The following is a 20647-nucleotide window of genomic DNA, read 5'->3' on the forward strand; positions in this document are numbered from 1 at the left end:
TTATTATTATTTGTTAGTTTCTATATTGTTTGGTTCTTGTCTCTTAGTTACGTCGGTAGAGGTTTTTAAATCCAAGTCCAATTGTATAAATGAATCCCTTTACAGTTCGAAAGCTATGTTTTAGGATACTAGATAATCTATAAATACTACTAGTACCGATGTTTGACGTGCCAAGAATTGAGAAATAAAAGAATTGGTTGTTGCCTCCCAAAGCTTTGATTGCTTCTGTCTCGTTACCATTTCTTTTTTCTTCATTTTTTATTGTTTCCACAGCCAAAATTATTGTGTGTGAGATTTGTTTGTTACTATCCTGTTGGTAAATTTCTTACAAAGTGGTACAAAGCTTTGTGTGAGATCATGAAAAATTGAAATATGGATCTACATCATTTGAAAAGTTGTCACGTTTTTACCTTTGATGGTAAAAGCGATTTTGAGATTTGGAGGTCGATGATGGAGAAATTTTTTAGAGCCACAGGATTTGGGATATTGTAAAAATAGGATACATGGAACCAGTAGTAGACACGGAATCATCAAGTGATATAGTTAAAAAATTAGAGATAAATAGACAAATGGATGTCCTGGCGTTTCACTATCTCAGTACCAAAGTCAAGGTGCATTTAGCCAAAAACTTCATACAAGCAAAGTTAGCAAAAGAGCCTTGGCCAATTTTAGTGAACTCAAATCGAGATACTGCTAATGTGAGAAAAATAAGATTGCAGGAACTCAGGTGACAGTTTGAGCTAGTCCAGATGAAACCCATTGAGTCAATTAAAGATTTTACCGGCAAAATTAAAGAAATTGTCAATGATATGGAGTGCAGTGGTGAGAATTTGGAAGAAATTAAGAGTTTTTGAAAAAGTATTGCGATCTCTAACTACCAAATTTCACACCAAAAAGATGGTCCTTGAAGCCACAAAAGACCTTCATACATTATCATTTGCAGAATTGGAAGGTGAATTGTTGACGTATGAGATGTCCTTGAATCAATAGCCACCAGATACAGTAAAGCCAAGGTGGGTTAACCAACAGAAAAAGAGGAGATGAATCATACGAATACAAATCAAAGGGTCCAGAATTTCAGAGGCAGAAGACGTGAAGGTAGAGGTAACTTTCATGGTCGTGATAGAGGTAATTATTCTTACCAACCCAGAAATAATTCTAATAGTGATGCGAACTCGAATCTCCAAACTCCCACTCTTGAAGAAACGAATTGCTTACACAGCGGAATGATCTATTTTGAATAGGTTATGGATACAAAAGGGTGGAAAAACGTTGAGCTCTCTAACCTGCATAGTTATGAACCTTGAATCTAATCGCGACTCACAACTCAACAAAATAATGAACTAAGATTGTTGGTAGAACGACGCCATAATTCGACATGTTCTTGAATTGATAAGCCAAAACTTAAACAAAAGAGACATACTCACTTGTATCAAAGGACATTCCTAAGGAACAAGAAAGAGAAACTCGCAAAATTCACGTAATGTCATCCCCCTTAAATGCATAAAGTGAGGCTTATATATAGCTTTTACAAAGACTCAAAAACCTAACTCAAGTAGAACTTCACTTAACTAAACTTATCCCTAACTCGGCTTAAGGTTCAGCTATGGTCAACATGACCTAGCCTTTTATCCTTCTAAAAAATAACGACTCAGCTACTTTAAACCAACACTAATCAACCACTAACATTGCTTGAACCAATTTCAACAATTGGCTGGAACAATAAGTAACAAATGACAAATAACTAATAAACAGGATGTAAGACGTAGGCATGTCTTATAAGGACAACTCTTCTGCCCAACAAAATTTGCACCCAATCAACATGAAAACTTCATAAAGCAATCCGTATCATTCCTCTCCTCTTGAAAAGATTTGTCCTAAAATCGCTTGGACACCAAAAACATTGTCAACAGCTTGAGCAAAACTAGCCAAATCACATGTCATTTGCACAAGCAATAGATACTCATGACCCCAATTGGTGCATCAACTTTAGCTCTTGTTAACAACAACATGAAAGAATTGGCAACAATAACTTCACACGAACACTCATATGGCAATGAAGAAGTTAAGGGCAACAAATACCAGAATCAAATAAATAATTTTCAAAGGCGTGATAGATCTAATACCCGTGCTATAATTGTGGTAAAATTGGTCATTATCAGAATGAAAGTTGGTCTATTAAAGAAGTGCATGCTAAAGTGATTGAAAATATTGGTGATAGACAGAAAACTTTGTTATTTTCCAGTTCTGCAACTAAAAAATCTAAGAAAAATGACTGGTTTATTGATTCTAGTTGTAATAATCATATGTGTGGTAAAAAGGAGATGTTTTCTAACTCGGATGAATCTTTTTGTACATTCATGAAATTTGAAAATAATGAAAGGGTGTCTGTCCTTGGAAAGAGGAAAATTAGAATTATCTTGCAAGATGGGTATTCGAATTATATATATGATGTTTTCTATGTGCCAAGTTTATATTATAATTTGTTGAGTTTGGGACAACTGTTCGAGAAAGGTTATGATATGCATTTTAAATATGATAATGGCACTATAAGTGATGAAAAATTGGGATTAATTGTCAAGGTAAAAATGAACCGTAGTTGTTTGTGGATTCTGTCTCTTAATTGTGGTGATTTACTTTACTTTAATTTCATGACTTGTGATGATTCTTGTTATTGGGCTGCCTTGTATTGATTTTCCTGACAAGAAGGGTGATTTTTATATTTTGGAAAATAAGCACAGGAATCCTTTTCTAAAAAGGCAAGACGTAGAGGGCTAATTGACCACTTGAACTGATTCATTCAAATTTATGAACAGTTGAAGTTCCTTCCAATGGTAGTAGTAAGTATTTTATTACTTTCATTATAAATGTAATTAGAAGGTAATTAAAAGCAAATATTGTAGGGACTTAGAATGTAATTAATGAAACTTACTTGACTTTTGAGAGTACACAATCGGAAGCTTGAATTCAACAATGGAAACTTGCCAAACTTGTTTGACAAAATGATACAAGAGGTTTGAATATTTAGTACAAGGCTTTGACTATGGATGGAAATATGTGGGAGTAGTGATTACAATGAGTTTTTCTAACTTTGCTCTGATGGTTTTTTCCGCCGATGCCTGTCTTCTAAATCTTTTAATTTTAATTCTATGATTTCTTGTTGTAATTGTTTTACTTGTATTTTGAGATTATTAATTTCTGATTGAAGATCTTTAGTAGTTTCTTTTTTCATTATATTAATGTTTGGATATTTATCTATTAATTTTGATATACTAAAAGGTTCTATTATTTTTGGCATTTTATCTTCTTGAATAATTAAACTTTTTAGTCTTTCTAAATATTCTTTTTTGGCTATTGGATCATCAATTTTTTCTATTATATCTAATAAAAATTCTTTATCTTCTTTTTTAGTTATTACATTTATATATTTTGGAGTACAATTGCAATTTTCTTCACTATCTGAACTAGAAATATCATTGTAATAATCATCTTCTGTATTTTGTTCGTTTTCATTTATTAATAAGTTTATTAATTTATTTTTAATTTCTTCTTCGTTAGAGCAAATTTCTGTAATTTTTTCTTTTAATCGACATTTGTTTGCTTTATGTCCTATCTTTCCACATTTATAACAAATTATTTTCTTTTTAATAAATCTTCTCTTTTTAGTTGGTTCATTTTCCTTAGGTTTTATATACCTTGGTTTCTTAGAATATTTTTTAATTTTCTTTTTGTATGCTGATGGTGATTTGATTCTTTTGATTCCAAATGCATCACAGAATGATCCTACTTCTTTTGTTTTAGATCCATATTTTATTTGTAATCTTAATTCTGAACATAATATTAATCCTTCTTTTTTCACAAATGAAAATAATTGTCCAAAAGTAATATTTTCGAATGAAATTACATCTGTTCCCATTTCTTTTTGTAAATTATCCATTATTCTTTGTGAAAATAAACTTGGTAATCCAGTTATGAATCTTTCTTTCCAAAATGAAGCATTACAGTCTGGTCTTCTTAATACATTTGTTAAAAACATATCTTTATACCATCTAAAATCTGATAATGTTGGACATCTTAAATTTGTTAAAAATGTTTTATTAGAATTTAATTCTTCTTTTGGATTTCCTATGAAATACATAACTATTGTTACAATTAGAAATTCTACAGCATCTGATTGTATTTGAATATTTCCTTGATCATCTTCTAATTCTTGTGTATGATCTAATATTGATAATTTATCTTGTAATGTTAAAGCATTATCCCACCAATTCTTTAATTGTCCAGTAAATCCTGAAACTAATAATGTTGCAATATTTCTTTCTTGAATATTTTTAATCTTATAGGCTAATCTCGCCATTCCCATTTCTTGCAAATTATTTAATACTTCATATTCAGCTTTGCCATCTATGTTCCATTCATATATTGAATCTCCATCATATTTAGTTGTTCTAAATTTTGATCTTTCTTCATATTGAATGTCAGGAGGACTTGGTCTTGGATAATAATTCTTTGAACTTACCATTTTCCAATTTTTATTGTTACTATAGTTCTTCCTTTTTATTCTATTTATTTTATTATTTTCTTCTTCAAATTGATTTTCTATTGGTAAAAGTATATTTTCTTCTATATCTGAATTTATTGATTCTTCTGTTAAATCTTCTAATTCTTCAGTAGAATTTTCTTCTATTATTTGATCTAAAGTGTTTATTTTAGGTGTTGTTGGTTTTGAATCTGTAGTTAGATTTTGTAAGGCATTAGATATTTTATTTAATAAATTATCTGTACTACTTATCTTTTGATTACTAATACTTTGTACTAAATCTTGTTCTTTTTCTCTTGTCAGACTTCTAGGTTGAAAATGAGGTGCTGATATATCATTTGGGAATTTTAAATCTGGTTTCTTTAGTGTATCAATTTTTGTATTTAATACTTCCATATATTGAGATATTGTATGAAGAATTTGATTGGTATAATTATTTTGTTGATAAACTTTTTTAAGATCTTCTAGATTTATTGAATTATTTGTACTTGATTCTGCTTCTCTTCCCTTTTTAAAAGGTGAGGCTATTACTTCTCCTTGTCCTATATTAATTTTTACTTCTTGTAATGGAGGGTGTATTGATGTTAAGATTTGATCGTCTTTTAATTTCCATTTTTTATATAAATTAGTTTGAACATTTATTTGTGGAGTATTATAAACATCATTTATTCCTATTTTTGAAATATAAAATGATAACCAGGTAAAGAAAGGAAAATCAAACTTTTGTTTTTCTAATTCATTTTTCCATTCTAAAATTAATTTTTCTTTATATATTGATTCTAGTTGAAAAAACCAAATTCTTTTTTCTGTGTTTTCTTCATCATCAAAATCTTCTTGTAAATATTTATGATTTATGTTATATGGTCTATTTATAACATTTATTTCAATAAGAAGATCTGGGCGTATTTTTTGAGAAATAAATATGATGCATATGATTGGTAGGTTGCATTTTTATCATTAATTTTATGATTGTTTCCCTCGTTTATATTACCAAATATTGTATTAATTGATTGATTCTACTTATATTTGGTATTTTATGCCAATTGTAGGAAGTTGGAGCAAAAAAATAATAATAAAAGAGGTGATTTTTCAAGAGTTTCCCAATTCAAGATGGAGTCTACATGGAGTATTGGATGAAAATTAGGAAACTATCACTTTTTATTAGATGTCTTATTAAGGAACAATTAGCATTAGTTAGAGAAGTTTCCTTTTGCAATTAGAATTCTATTTTTGGTTGGCCAATAGACGGCCGAAATAGTAGACTTCAATTAGGAAACAAAGAGGAAGAAAAGGCCGGAATCCCGCGTGATTACTACCTTGGCAGGGAACAAGAAAAAGAGACGGCCGCTGGTCTCTTCTTTAGTTAGTCTTGAGGGAAAAACCAATGGTTAGAGATGGATTCCTGCGGATCTCCCTTGAGGATTTGTAGCTAAATCTCCGTTTTCTAGTTGAAGGTCAATTTGAGGACTCGGTTCCAAACATCTGTGAGATCGAATTATTTTACTTATTTCTTTTATTCATTGGTATTTGTACATTTTCTGGTTTTACTTCTTATAATTGTTATGTTATTTGAATGTCAAGGGCCCGATATTCGAATTAACCTAGTAATACTGCCAGATTAGTTGATTGAATCTATAATTGTTCAATTGATTAATACCAGTGGCGACTAGTGTGATTGGTTTCATGTTAGGAAAACGTATGATCTAACTTAAACGAACCCTCATAGCGTGTTTGTTGGTTAGGGTTGGGTTTTTCTAATTTTTATTACAATCGAGAAATTAAATCCTATGGTCGTACCTAGGGTTATTTCTTGGTTAGGGAAATAGTTAATGGTCATATCTTGACTATCGAAAAAGTAAGGAAAGACTGGTTGTTTATCGCGTGTATGACAACTATAATCAATCTATTAATGAGTAATTGAATTATCTTTGCATCGATGATCAATTGAATGGACCGTGTCTGAAAAGTTGCACATTTGATTAGAGTCGTAGTGGTTATTGATTATTTCTTGTTTATTTCTATTAGTTGTTTCATTAGTTAGTTAATTAGTTATTTTATATTCTCCAAAAAAACCCCCATACTTCGGACTCTGGAAGAAACGAATTATCCCAAGTCCTTGTGGATTCGACACTGCTCACCGCTATATACAAAATTTGTATTTTTCTCGAGTAGGTATTTATTATTGCACAGGTTCGACAACCTGTTTTGAGAATTGACAAAGACACTGAATATCTTGTTTGTGATGATTATTTGGTAAAAAGTGATATAAAGCACTAATTGACAGTCAGATGATTATTTGTAATTAATTTCGCCTATTACCTTACCAAATGTGATTAATTGTCAGATTCTATTCACTTTTTGTATTTGTGCTTATTACAGGGAGTTGGAACAAAATGTGGTGAAACTGTGCAAATTTCGCACTCCAATTGTTGTTTGGCATAGTCGCGTTAAGTCACGCCTTAACGTGTCCAGAAAAGGTGGGAAAGACGCGTGACACCAACTGCCAATTGGAAGTGCAACGTGAGGCCACAAACATTCCATTAGTTGCTCGGTTGATTTGAATTGACAAGGGAAGCTTAGCACAAATAGGAGATGTGCCAATTAGGAGATCTCCTAATTTGTTGGCCGCGGCAAAAGAGGAAATAGAGGTCAACAAAGACCAGGAGTCTTCCTTTATTATTCCTTTTAGTAGCCGTATGAGAGGAGACAATTGATAGATAGGAATTAGATAGGAAGATTCGGCAGACCACTTTTCATTACTTTTAGCTTTGGACTTTTTCTTCTTATTGATTGTTCTCTATTCCACCGAATTGAGTCATCTTAATTGCGAAACGATGTACGCGGAAATCACTTTTGCAATTTCGCGTGGGATTTTCTCCTCAACGGGGATGAATTAAATCCCTTTTTTCTAGTCAAGAAACAACGGAGACTTTGGTTCATCTAAAAATTGTGAGATCGAATTAATTTATTTATTCCTCTTATTTACTGGTATTTGCATATTCTCAGTTTATAATGTTTATGATTGTTTTGTTAATTAACTATTCTGGGCCCGGACGTTGAATTAATTTAGCAACCTAATGTCAATTGGGGCATTGAATCCGTGATTGTTTAACTGCTCTAAAATAGTGACAACTGGCATGATTAAGTTTGTGTCAGGAGAATACGCGGGCTAATCTAAAATAACCCTGGTAGTGTGTTATTTGGTTAGAATAGGGCTCCTCTAATATGTAAGGCAATTGGAAAATTAAATCTTTCGGGCGTACCTAAGGTTATTTCTCGATTAGAGCAGTAATTGACAGGCGTACCTCAGTCATCGAAACAGTAAGTAGGAGTTGACTGTCATCGTTTGTTTGACAATTATAACTTATTTATTAGTTAATAATTGGAATTATCTCTGCATCGATGATCAATTAGTTGAACCATTGCTGAAGTTATTTCTTGACTAGAGCTTAACTATTGTTAATTTGGTTTTAGTAATTTGTCATTTAATCTTTTGTTGGTTATTTATTTTTATTCAAATCGTTTACTTATTGCCATTGCTATAAAAAAATCCCTTATTGTTAACTTGAGCTTTAGTGGAAGCGAATTACTCACAATCCCTATGGATTCGACCCAACTTGCTGTATATACAAATTAACAAGTTCTCGTGAATAAATTCTGGTATATCGGATTTAGCAAACTCTTCGGAATCAGGGTAAATCTAGTAACCCATTGCACATCCAGAGTCCCTGCTCCAGTACTAGAATTGACCCGAAACTACTTTTGTTGGCAATTAGGTTTATTTTTATTATTGTACAGGCATCAACAACCTGTTAGGCAGAAAGGAAGAATAGAACTGTGATGGATATGGTGAGGTCTATGATGCACTCCAAATGTATTCCTAAATCCTTTTGAGCAGAAGTAGTATGTTGTGCTATTTATGTTTTGAACAGGTGTCCTACTAGATGCAATTTTGGGAAGACTCCATAGGAGATTTGGACAAGTACAAAATCAAATATTTTTATTTCAAAGTATTTGGTTATCTTGCATATGCACATGTTCCAGATCACTTAAGGAAGAAATTGGATGATAAAGCAAAGCAGTGTATTTTTATTGGATATAGTCATGAAATTAAGGAGTATAAGTTATTTAATCCAGACACAAGAAATGTGATTGTTAGCAGGAATATGAATTTTGATAAGCATGGAGCTTGGAATTAGTTCAAGAAAGGTCCGAAGATATCATCAAAGTATCCATCTATCTCTCTAGTTATGGGAGTGAGTTCCAATAAACAATTAGTGGAACAAGTTGTGCAGTCTCATAGTGATCCCTCGACTTCCACTATGCAAGTTGAGACATCCAGTCGACTACAAAGAGAATGCCACATGCTAGCCTGATTTGATGATTATGTTGTTGATAGAGATAATGATTTATCTGATGAAAATATTGTGAATTTTGCTCCTTTTACAAATTGTGATCCTGTCTCATTTGCGGAAGCTATCAAAGATGATCGTTGGGTTCATGCAATGGATGAACAAATTCATGCCATTGAAAAAAATGACACATGGGAGTTGACCAGACATCCCACTTGAGAAGAAGCCAATTGGAGTGAAATGGATATATAAAACCAAGTTTAAGCCAATAGGAGAGGTGGATCGCTTTCAAAATAAGATTGGTTATATTGATTATTTTTTAAATTTTTGCATCAGTTGCCAGATTTGATACTATTTGTATGATTGTCTCACTTACTGCCAATAATAGTTGAAAAAATTTATCGAATGGATGTGAAATCTGCTTTCTTAAATGGCTTTCTTGAAGAATTATTATATCTTGAGTAGCATGTAGATTATGTTAGAAAGGGTCAAGAAACAAAGTTTATAGATTGAAGAAGGCACTGTATGGGTTGAAACGAGCTCTTACAGTTTGGTATACTCGCATTGATACTTATTTTGTTGAGTATGATTTTTTGAGATGTCCATATAAATACACTTTGTACATCAAATTTAACTCTAAAAGAGATGTTCTTATTGTATGCTTTTACGTGGATGATTTAATATTTACAGGTAACAATCTCAAATTAATTTTTAAATTTAGAGAGGCCATGATCAGTGAGCTTGAGATGACAGGTTTGTGGTTGATGTCTTATTTTCTTGGTATTGAGATTTATCAGTTAGATGGTGAAATTTTTATTTCACAAAGAAAGAATGCAGGTGATATTTTGAAGAAATTTAAGATGGATGTCGCTAAACCAATGATGACCCCAATTGAAGAACAGCTAAAATTGACAAAAAATGGCACTGGTGATTTTATTGACACTACCTATTATAGGAGATTGGTGGGAAGTCTCAGGTACTTAACTTCTGCAAGGCCTGACATCACTTATGGAATTGGTTTGATTAGTAGATTCATGGAATCTCCACGCCAATCCCACTTACAAGCTGCTAAGAGAATTTTGAGATATGTTCAAGGTACGCAGTCTAACGGTATATTTTACTCATTTTCACATGTTAGCAACATTGTTGGATATACTGATAGTAATTGGACTAGTGACACAATATAAAGGAAGAGCACTTCTAGTTATATATTTTATTTGGACTCTGGTGTATTTTTTTGGTCTTTAATAGAACAACAAGTGGTTGTTTTATCCACAGCAGAAGTGGAGTACATTGCTGCTACGAATAGTGCTACTAGTACTTTGGTTGAGAAGAATGTTTGGATTTTTATAACACGAGCAAGAAGGTCTTACCAAAATATTGTGTGATAGCATGTCTCCTATTGCGTTGACAAAGAATCTAATTTTTCATGGGCGTAGTAAACACATTGATATCAAATATCATTTTATTTGTGAGTTGGTTCAAAATCAAGAGATTGTCATTGATTATTGTAGGAGTGAAAATCAGGTACCTAACATTTTGACAAAGCCGCTCAAGTTGGAGATGTTCATGAAGTTGAAGAAGATGTTAGGCATGGTGAAATTCGAAGATCTTGACTTAAGAAAGGCAATGTAGGATTAAATCAAGATTATTATTATTATTATTTGTTAGTTTCCATATTGTTTGGTCCTGGTCTCTTAGTTACATTGGCAGAAATTTTTAAGTCGAAGTCCAATTGTATAAATGATTCCTTTCGTGATTTGGAAACTATGTTTTAGGAAACTAACTGATCTATAAATACTACTACTAGTACTGATGTTTGACATGCAAAGAATTGAGAAGTAACAAAATTGGTTGTTGCCGTCTAAAGCTTTGTTTGCTTCTATCTCTATATCGTTTCCTTTTTATTGTTTTCGCTGCCAAAATATTTGTTAATATACCGTGGGAAAATTTCCTACAATCTATAATGATCAAGTATATAATATACTGCATTAAATCTATCTATCACTTGCAGGTTAAATATACTCGCACTTTTCCATCTTTGTATATATATTATTTTACTCTTCTCCCTTTAAATTTTGTATATATTTTTAGAGCACTTATCACTGATTACTTAGATATTGAACGTGAATGTCTAACTACCTATTGAGGTTGTCATGGTTTCCTGACTTTCCAAGTTCCTATTTCTTATTTCATTCATCTGGTTATGAACTTGGCTTTATGTGCAATTATAGGCACAGTATTGGCAAAAAATAGTAAATGAATGACAATCTGAATGAATGTAGTTGTTGGAATCTTCTTGACTTTTGTAATTCTTTATCTGTGAGTTAACATTTAGCTAAATTGAACATTTTCTTGCCCATCCAATCATATTAGCATACTTAACTCTACTAACATTATATTGCAAAATTATGACCTTCCTGTAACCTGTGAAAACTAAATTTTATAGCCACTAATTCTTTGGAAGGGCAGTATCCTTACTTTGTCAAAATAGTTATAATTGTTGCTGGATTCATGGCACATTGATATATATATTGGGGATTATGGAGTGTCATTATACAGGTCTTAAATCATTGCATGTACGGTCTGAGAGTTTAAATTATTGGTTATGTAAGCTATGATTGTACTGTTGTGACAGCCTTACCTCCCCCCAAGATGTACCCAAGGGTTTGGTGGACCGCCTACCCAATTCTCGTCAGGACTCAGTCACGCACCATGAAATTTCAAATGATAACCCCAATAACAAAATCGATATTACTTACAGCATTCAATATATATACACTCATGGACCTCCATCGTCCACATGATCTATAAATACAACCAAGGAATCAAACTTACAAAAAATCAAACCAAACAAGCTGGCTAGACGTCTATGAACTGCTCACGTGAGCAACTAACAAAACCTAGAAAAAGTCTCTGTCTTCTCCACTTCCACTCTCACGTTTTACCCCTATAAGAAAAACAAATTTCATGGAATGAGCTAAAAGCCTAATGAGGTTCCATGTAACCAACCAGGTAAAATAATAGGCAAGATACCATACCAGATATCAAAAAATAAGTCAAACTCAAATAGATCATGACCCAGTATATAGTTAAGTAAGTAGCCAAATAGATCATGCAAAAGTGTACAGCAAAGAACACATTCATGGCAAAGGATATAGGTTGCTCTCAGGAGCAAGTTCCACTGCAGCTTGAACAAGGTCCGTTGACTCTCCGTCAACCACGAAAGTATAACGTCCGTAGATCACCACTTTACACCAATTTCCGTCCACCAAACATACCCCTTATAGGGCCCGAACACCAAAGAAGTACTTAAGGTTCGTCGATCTCCTCGACCCTTGCCGGCTCGATTCGACCAACTAACCTTGGGTTGGACTTATAGTCCCAGATATTCAGTAATTCAGGATCTAGCTTATAGCCCCAAGTATTCAGTATTCAGTAGTGGAGTCGTTGATTGACATCTAACGCTCATGCAGTAATAATTGGAGACATTAGTTGACACTTAATGCTCCGTATTCAGTAATATCAGTGTTCAAGTGATGACTCTGAGGCTGGAGTAAACAGATTAGGAACTTGTCCTTTACCCAAGATTTCCTAGCTCACCCGACAGCTCTGAGGCTGGTCTAAAGCAAGAGGTCCATCAAGGGTTCAGTTCAGCTGTTACTGACTTATATTCACACATACGCATGAGTAACCCTAGATTCCACTTACCTGACGTCTCGGATAAGGACCAAGGCCCAGTTCAACCACTACAAGAGAAATGTAGCTGGTCCACAATTCAACCGCTACAAGAAGGATGTAGCCGGTCTACTATTCAACTGCCACAAGAGAAATGCAGCCGGTCTACAGTTCAACCGCTGCAAGAGGAATGCAGCCAGTCTACAATCATGCACATAAATATGCAAGTCCACATGCAGGATCAATTAATTCAAATTCATAGAGGTCGAGTGCGAATAAGGACACACTCGCCTAGCCATAATCAAGTCACAAGTATTACCATGCAAATCACATTTCAAGCATTCCAAGTGTTTCAAGTCAATATACGGTCACATGCAAATCAACTTACTTGTTCATGCATAATTGAGATATCAATTGTTTCGTCAAGTTAGGTCGATTGAGTGTACATAAGAGCACACTCGCCTAAACAGAGCTCAAGTCAAGTGCAATAAGATACACACTTGCCTATACGACGATAAATCAAGTACCTAGTAATTTCTAGCAATAGTGAGCATGTAACACGCGTCCCAAGCACACAAGAAAATTGGTGGGATAACCACTTGAGTGACCAATAAGTCAAGTGCAAGCAAAGCAATTCATTTCATATCAATATCAAGAAGTGAACTGCAAAGTATCGAGTATGATAAAGTACATCCTCATCCCAAAGGTCATCAATTCAAGAGCAACTACTTTAACCAAGCAAGCATGTCATTCAAACAAGGAGACATTCCACGTAAATATTTTCATGCACTTGAAACACTCACCAATCAATTGCAACCCTTCACTTTACCCTGGTTTGTCCTCTTGAATTCTCTCAAGTCCTGTGGTCATATATCATATTAAAAGACTAGCAATACACAACCAAAATACATGAAGAAATTAGGGTTCCAAAACTTCACTTCCTTTCATTTAAACATCAATTTTTCCCATAAATCAAACTCAAAATAGTTTACCAACTCCAATCTTAAAGTTGGAAATGAAAGTAAGAACAGTTCTAGGAAAACAAAATTTTTTCAGTTTTGCACGGCGCTATTTGAAAAATCATAACTCAAGCTTCTTTAGTCCAAAATTTATAAACTTTATACCGTTGGAAAATAGACTCAAAGCGTTACAATTTCCCAGAAGACATCTTTGTAAGATTCTATCTACAAGTCAGTCAAATTCCAACCCCAAGCGGCTGCTTTATCCAGTAGAAAGATAGAACAGGAATGGAAATTCAGTCAAATTTGAAAAATCACAGATATTCATAGGAATTTAGAAAAATTCCAAAATTTTCATGCTACAAATTACTCTGAATCTAGTTTCAAATTCAATAAACGGAACTCAATTCGGATATTTCTACACCAAGATATAAGAGTTTTATGAAAGCTGATTTTTGAAACCTGGTTCACGAATTTCCAGCTTTGGAACACTTGACACAGTTTCGAAATCAGCGCATAATTAAGGTTACACTAGTTCAAAATTAGCATGGTTTATGGAGTTCAAAACTAGATTCAAAATGCTAAAAATCATTAGAAGAAACTGTCTTCAAATTCATTTTGTAAGATGAGTGCAAATGAGCTACAAACTGCAGCTACACTTGTTTCTCGGTTAAAACAATGAGAAAAAATCAGTCGACTTTGCTGGCTCACTGCGGCTCATAGGAAATGAATTGGCAAGTTCATGTTATACCGTTAGAAAGCCCTCGGAGTCTAGTTGCATATGCCACAAACGGCACTTGATTTTGACATCCTGTACGAAATGTTATGGCCTGTTGAGTGTGCATTGGATGGCTACACTGATTAGAAATTTTCCAGGTTAGTTTTCTTTCCTTCAACCTAACTTTAACTCAATCAAATGCAATGTTTTTTGGGAGATGATTTACATACATATACACCAGCATGTAACAAGCATTTTGGCATCAAAATAACCACAAAATTCGAAATTAAAATGAGAGAAGTAAACCAACAAATATCAGACAGTTCATACTCTTCTTTCTCTTCAAGTTTTCTCTTCAACTTTTACACCCAAAACCAAGTTACAAATCACTAAACAACAACCAAACAAACAATAATTCCTCAAGGCCACTACCTAAGAATCCACCTCAAGACATCTACCTAAAGTCAAGGTTCAAGGAACCCATCAACAACCCAAGCTTAACTATCAAAAGCAAGCCTTAAATCTACTCATATGCAAATATTAAAAGAGAAGAAATGGTTCAAGCCATGATTACCTTTAATCCTATGAAGAAGTGCAACCCAAAGCTTTCTTTTTACCCAAATTCCTCCACCCAAGGTCTTCTTCCATCTTTCAAGTTACTTCCTATGGATTGGATTGCAAACTTATGGTGAAGTTTCAAGATTCAAGCAAGAATTTCTAGGTTGGAAATGGAGTTTATTTCTCTCATTTTCTCTCCATGGAGGTTCGGCCAAGCTAGAGGAAAAAAATGAGGAATTTTTTGGTCAATTTTTCTTTTACTTAAAGGCTAAGAATAGTCCAAGTTAAGGTTAAAGTTTCATAGATTTTGTGACAATTGTCCTCCAATAATTAATCCTCACCTTTTTGTCGTCTTGTCACTAAAATATCTTGCCAATCTCTAATTATCTCTTAACACCTTATAAAATAATATTCCTTTGTACAAAACTCCTTTTAATCTTCAAAAATTTAAAGCACGTACCGCATTAGTCGGTCCCACATCCAAAATGCAATTCAAATTTAACATGAACTAACTTATACAAGGAAAATAATTTAAAAACTTGACTCATTTATAAAAATATCGAGGAAATTAAGGCGATAATTTAAGGTAAAGAGAATGCATTCAAAGAAATAAAATAAAATATAAAAATAATTTTTTCGGGTCCTCACAACTGTCATCCTTTAGATTGCCATGTGCAAATGGCTTGACTGCTTGCAAGCTATTTAAATGCTTTGATGTGATTAAATTTGGTTTTTGGTGTGCACAAGCTTTAAAGGTAAAAAAGAAAAAAAAAATCGCAGTTTTCATTGAGATCTGGTTTCCTGGAAAAGATGGTTTTTGGTCCTTAGTTTTAAGGCAAGAGAATCATGTTGAGGAATTTTCTTCTGATCCAGAAATTGTTCATTTGCCTTTGTTATTGTTGTCCATTGTCCATTACATATGTATAATTTCTTTGTTAACAACTATTGCTTTGTTTAATGAGTGACTTATGGAAAATGCTGTAGTAACTATCGTTATGGTAACTAAACAACTTTTACCTGATATAACAGGTTATTATACTTTTAGAGACCATTTGATTACCTGTTGGACCTATGCACCTAAATAGGATAATGCCTAAAATTAAGGAAGTAAGTTTCTCATCTAAAATTGTAAGTTAACCGTAATAATTAGTAACTTTTGTGTCTCGAAAGGTAAATTGAAATAAATATGAATCTTATTTTTTAAAGAGATAAATTACTATTTTATATCCCAAACATACTTTTGAGAGAGTAAGTTTAGTTCAAATAATAGTAAGTTTTTATACGTAAAGAGTAATTCTTACTTATAACATAGTAAATTTGATTAATGACCAAAACTTACTAATTTATGGCACAAATGTACTATTTTGCTTAAAAAGCTTATACCAAACCAATACTAGAAAGTTTATTTGAACTAACAATAAAATGTTTTATTAATGATTATAACTTAGTACCTTAGTTAGTAAGTACTCGTAATATACTTGTATAATACATGATTATATGTATAATTTAAAAATTTTTTGTATTTATATATTTTAAAATACTATGAAAAATATTTTGACATTTCACATAACCTTATAAAATAATAAAATTTTGTAGTATTATAATTTTGAATAATTTTTGAAAAGTTAAAAAGTTTGGATAATAATAACAACACATCTTCCTAGTTATATATGGAATATCACTTATCTATGTAATTTCTATAATTTAAAACCTATTAATATAATAACATGATAAAGTTTTAATATATTTATTGTCTGGGACACAAGAAATAATAAGAATTAAACTTGTATTAATATAGACCTAGTAAAATGAGAGAAATAGTGTAACAATTAATACAACAATAAAAATAACAAAATTAGTATAATCTGGAATTTTTTTTCTCTGGAGATTGTTCACGAATATAAAATCCAACCACTAAACAAAAATCACATGCATATATAATCTATTGTATAATTTAAATTAAATTTAGTTCATGTACAAAATGATCCTAAAATGGCAAATTATCCAATTGGCCCTTGAACTCTTTGTCTAAGTAAAAATAAGCCCCTCATCTATTTTTTGCTGACTTTAAGCCCTCGAACTTGTAAAATTGGGTATCCGTGACCCTTTTAGCCAGTTTCTCCGGTTTTGCAACCGGAAGGGGAATTCACACGAATGGCAGTATGCTTTTAAGAAGGGCATTTTTGTTCACATATTCTGAGCAAAAAAGGAACAACTCCCCTCTCTTCCCTCCATGGACTACTCCTACACCTACGACGACCTCATCTTCCTCCTCTACTTCATTGACTTCTCCACCGATGCCGTCTCCCTCTCCTCTCCTCTCTCCTACAACCTCTCCCTCACCCTCCCATTCGTCTCCTTCCCTATGGACACCATCTCCGAGTCCTCCATGGCTTTAGCCATGGCCTCCCTCAGCGAAGTCACAGTGAAGCCCTCCATCTCTGAGATCAAAATCTCCTCGCTCAGCTTCGCCCTCAGCAGCCCGTACAGCAGGCACGTGAAGTCACAGTGAAGCTCCTCGTCCCGCGAGATCAGCTCGTTGGAGAAGGTCAAGCCCGGCATCAGCCCCCAATTCTTCACCCAGAATATGGCGCAAAAGCTCCCTGAGAAGAATATCCCCTCCACGCAGGCGAAGGCCACCAGGGCTCCGCGAAGGACTCGGAGTCGTCGATCCAGTGGAGGGCCCACTTGGTGCCATCAGGTTTTCGTCTAGTCTGCACGAGCTGAAGAATGAGAGGTCGGCGAGTACAAATATCCGAACCTCTGGGCAAGAAATCTCTTCTGACTAGTGCCTCTAGAACACTGGATTTTCCATTGCTCTGGCTTCCGACGACCGCCACTTGCGACAATTCAATTGTAGACTGACTGGAGAGCTACGCGAATATGTCTTGGAGCTTGTTGACGATCGGAATGACCGAGCTCCCCAACGGCACAACACTACTATTGGATTGACTGGCCAGAGACGGAGACGCAACGGTGTCATTTACTGGTTCCTCAACCATAGATGGACTGTCGTCGGCTGAGAATTGAGACCAATCAAATCAACTGTGCGTTAGCTACCGTGTTCTACTGTGTGTGGAAGAGATCGAAAGAGGGGAGTACTGAAAACCTAGCGTCGCGCGAGTTTTGAATCTTTTAACAAAAATGCCATTTTTCAAAGCATACTGCCATTCGTGTGAATTCCCCTTCCGGTTGCAAAACCGGAGAAATTGGCTAAAAGGGTCACGGATACCCAATTTTACAAGTTCGAGGGCTTAAAGTCAGCAAAAAATAGATGAGAGGCTTATTTTTACTTAGACAAAGAGTTCAAGGGCCAATTGGATAATTTGCCCATCCTAAAATAATTAGCATGCTACAATACCATATTATTTTAACAACAAAAATTTTTTTGCCAAAAGTCTCCAATATCCATGACATATGTATGAGAGATATTTTACCATATTTTTATCTATTTTTTCCCATATTTGTATCTCATGTCTAATCATGGATGTTAATTTGAGGAAGAATATTTTTTATAATAAAATCATTTTGAATTTAATTAACAAGTTGAGATTTTTTTAAAAATAAAAGTGAAATATTTTGGGAACTTATTTTTTATTTTCCCAAAATTAAAAGATTGCTATTTTTTACCAATTGTTGCCATTAACATTTCATTTTCTAGACTAATTTTTATCAATGTAAAATTAGTTTAGTTAACAATAACTGAAGTTCTGTTGGTCCGAGGATTGGCATGCTATTGTTGTTATTTTACATGTAAATATATAACCTAAGTAATAAAATAAATAATAGCTACTTAAAAAAAGGAAATAGGTGCTCAATTGATTGCATTCAAACTACGAATTCTGTTTATGCATAATTGCTAAATTATATTTTTATTTATAAGAAATCAATATGCATCATATATTGACCAGGACTAAATTATTGATTACTTAACAAAACATATCTAAACACATGATGTGATATATATTGCATCTGGTCACTTTTATACTCATACCATTTTCCTTTCTTTCTATTCATATTTTAAAGGTGAAAAATTCTCTTGATTATATTAGTGAAAATGCATAAAATCTTTAACAAATTATTTCAATTTATTTACAAAATATTACTCCCTCCGTCCCAAAATTTGGGACGCTTTTTGGGAAACGCACTTTTTATGTACAATAGCATTACGGGACAGGCTTATCTGACTCTTCCAAGCGTACCCTTTGCTGTTTGTGGAGTGAAACAACAAATTGGTGGGACCACTTGCCATTAAGTCACTTTGACTAAAAGGCTAAGACAATCAGAAGGGTATAACTTCCGATGATGTGTTGTGACTGGGTCCATCAGAATTGGTTAGTGCAATCTTGACTTGTCAATAGAAGGGTATAACTGGAAAATAATTGTGAAAAGTGATTTGACTTTTTCAAAGTGACTCAAATTTTGGGACAAGCAAAAAGTGGAAATATGACATTAACAATGGGACGGAGGGAGTAGTACTTTTAGGAGAAACAATGCATTGTAGGAATGGTTTACTAATTTTTTAGTAAACATAACTACTACATTAAAAAGTTAAAAAAAAACTTGATTTTATTATGCTTTAATTGGGAGTGCTTTTGAAGAGAAGAATAAGGGGATTAATTTCTTTGATTCAAGAATTTTTAGAGGTTGTAATTATCAAAAGAAAAAAGAATTTTTAAACATTGTAACTCTCTTATTATTTGATTTAATAAATTTGATATTTGTGCAAGTTTTCATGTCTTTTATTTTTCGCAACGAAATTTGTGCTTGCAGTTAGATACAAATATAGTAAAATATTCCTCATATGTATGTCATGGATATTTGAGACTTTCAGTAAAAAAATTTTTGTTGTTAAAATAACATTGTATCGTAATGCGCTAATTATTTTAGGACCGTTTTATATGTGAACTGAATTTAATTTAAATTATACAATAGATTATATGTGCAAGTGATTTTCATTTAATTATTGGATCTTATTTTTATGAACAATCTCCCAAGGAAAAAAGTCCAGATCATACTGATTTTCTTGTATTAATCGTTATACTAATTTTGTCATTTTTATTGTTATACTATTTCTCATTTGTTTGGACTTTAACTCTTATTAATTGTGTCCCAAATGCAAATTTATTAAAACTTTATCATTATTTCAAATAAACTTTCTAATACTAGTTTGAGATAAGTTTTTAATGTAAAATTGTACATGTATTCCAAAAATCAGTAAGTTTTGATCATTAATAAAGTTTACCATGTTATTAGTAAGAATTACTATTTATGTATAAAAACTTACTGATACTTGAATTAAACTTACTCTCTAAAAAGTAAGTTTGGGATATAAAGGAGTAATTTATTTATTTGAAAAGTACGTTTAATATTTATTTCAATTTACCTTTTGAGGTATAAAAATTACTATTCTATTAAGGTTAACTTACTATTTTAGATGGAAAACTTACTTCCATAGTTTTAGGTGTTATCCTGTTTAGGTGGATAGGTCCAACAAGTAATCAAATGATCACTAAAAGTACAACAACATGTTATATTAGGTAAAAACTGTTTCGTTACTATAACTATCGTTCTTAAAGCATTGTCCCTGACTTATATGCCTTCACATTTTCCTATGCTCATTTGCAGGCACTGCAATACTGTGCTTCAACAATGGCTGCTATATGTAAATAGTCTACTCTTTGACTGTAGCTGCTTGGACGTTTTCCAGAGTGGTTAGCAAATAATTTGCTAACCTGTTAATCTTTTTGTTTGTGCTCTGATTTACCTCATCTGTAGACATACCTCATAAACTAACAAGTGTAAGATCTTCCCTTTATCTCTCTAAATCCCCTTGGGAAAA

This window comes from Coffea arabica, chromosome 8e, assembly GCF_036785885.1.
Source record: "Coffea arabica cultivar ET-39 chromosome 8e, Coffea Arabica ET-39 HiFi, whole genome shotgun sequence".
Classification (NCBI taxonomy): domain Eukaryota; kingdom Viridiplantae; phylum Streptophyta; class Magnoliopsida; order Gentianales; family Rubiaceae; genus Coffea; species Coffea arabica.